Here is a 2,315-nt window from a genome sequence, read left to right as displayed (position 1 = left end):
GCGTACAGCTACATGGCCTCAATGGTCTGTTGAAGTTGGCGCATCATATCCTCCATACTGTCTACGGGGTGCTGATCTATTAGAACCGGTGTATACTCTCTTTTTGAGGTGGAAGTAAAAAACTGGGCCTGACTACGCACAGGTGACGTAGATAGTGACCACTGAATTGGCGACTGTTGAACCGGTGATCTATGCCTGACTGTCCTCCATCTCATAACTGGGGGTAGCAAAGTAAACACTGGTTGTCCTCCAATAAGATCCTCAGATCGGTAAATCCTTATGACTTTGGTCTAGAGTGCTTGAGGGGAAACTGTCTCGTCGGAAGCAATTTTGAAATATTACCTTGCAAAAAGAAAATAAAGCAAAAAAAAAAACAAACAAACAAAAACAACAATCAATAAATGCACATCACCTCAGCTTAGACAAAGACAACACACAGTTGAAATCATAAGCTGGACAATCTGTACTCAAACACTGATTTCTGCCCCAAATTTCTGCCTCAAAACTGATACCCTCAAACTAATACCCAGACTTGCAATTGATTTACACATTCCTGCAGAGTCACACTCTAAAAGCACATATCAAGCAAGAGAGAGCCAAAACACCCCTATGCTGGGGTAGGGTTTCTCTGTTCTAGTTTGTCAGGAGCTAGGGTTCACTACGTACACATGCAGTTTCAAACAATCCTGCATTCGGGTGAGAAACCTGTCCTAGTTTGGAACAATCTCTAAGGCTTTCGATATGCAACTAGGTCAATTGGTCAAAAAAGGTGCCTCAGCAAGACCACGTAATATACCTCTCGCTCTTAACACTGAGAAGTGAAAGGAGGATCAAACGGTACAACGGTAGTCTAGATCCAAGGTTTGTATTCCCATCGTGGTAGAGCCCGCAACCGGTTAGCCTTATGGCACCCTTTCCCAAGCAAGCCTCTAACAAACCGTTCAGGAATAGCAGATGGCAAACACTGTGACATAGGCGCACCAACGCAAATGCAAATGCAAATGCAAAGAAACACATAAGTGCAATAAAACAACATATCATGAGTTTGAGTCAAGTTCTCTAAATCCCTAGCAGAGTCGCTAGAAACTGTAGCTCGACTTTCTTCGCGCCCCTTTCGGAGGGCTCGAATTGGTCCTACAGTTCGGACTCCTGTCACAGTTCTGAATCTAGTCTCACAAAGTGCAATGTGAAACTAATAAACACTAAAGAGTCCAATCCAACAAATCATTTTGGAAAATCAGATTTTGAATCAAATAATGCCAAAACTAGACTGCTTTGCCAGATTACATAGTCGCTACCTAAATATTTTATTTTTGGAAAAATTTAGGAAATCCTGACTCGTGCCAAAGGCCACGTGTCCGTCATCACCAAAGCTGCCTCAGCTCGGGAACTTGGGTACGAGAGGGGAAGGTCTTGAAATGAGCACCCCCGCTCGCTCGATCAAAGGATCGGCCTCTACTAAGCATGATATGTTGTTTTATAAACCTCAGGTGTTCTTATTCCGGTTATTAATCTAGCTTTACTATGTGACGTGCACACAATCAAGTATAGACTAAGTCGCAAGACTTGGGACGAATTCAATTCATGTTTATTTTCGAAAATGGTTTGAATTTTCCACCCTATAGTGGGCTTAGAAATCCGGATTTGCCACCTCAATTGGGCTTAAAACATGATGATTTGCCACTTCGCAAAGTGGGTTTAAAACGTACATTTGTTGAATCATTCTAATTCAAGCAACAAAGCCTTCATCCACAGGCATTCATGCAGTTTAGTATATAAGCAAATAGCCGCATGGCAAGCATACTATCATGACGACACTCACACTCATGCAAGTATGCTAAAACGTAAAACTTACAGTGTACTCCAAGCTAAAACAAAAGCTAATTAGAAAAATGGATGGTCCTAACTATGTTAAGATGTCGAATGTAACACATGCAACATGAAATTAATAGGCTCGGCTACTAAGATGACATATGAAAGCAACAATTTGATACACGTATTCAAAGAAGTATTGAAATACGATGCAGTTTAAATGATGCGCCGAGCCTTGGTGCATGCAAGACAAATGAATGAATGTAAACATGCAAGCATAAGGTATGCTAATTGAAAATGCCCATAAACTAACCATCGAAAGCGGTTAAATAAAAGGGAGAAAGATGTGGGGTTGGAAGACATGCACACACGCACGCACACTTATTACAACATTGCGCCCTCGCGAATGAGGGTTCGAATGAATAAGCTAAGCTAATCTAAGCTAAGCTATGCTAATTTAAGCTAATCTAATTAAACTAATTGGACTAATTATTACAAAACAA

Source organism: Camellia sinensis, chromosome 3, assembly GCF_055761805.1.
Source record: "Camellia sinensis isolate YWXY chromosome 3, ASM5576180v1, whole genome shotgun sequence".
Lineage (NCBI taxonomy): Eukaryota > Viridiplantae > Streptophyta > Magnoliopsida > Ericales > Theaceae > Camellia > Camellia sinensis.
This window is presented reverse-complemented; position numbering follows the sequence as displayed.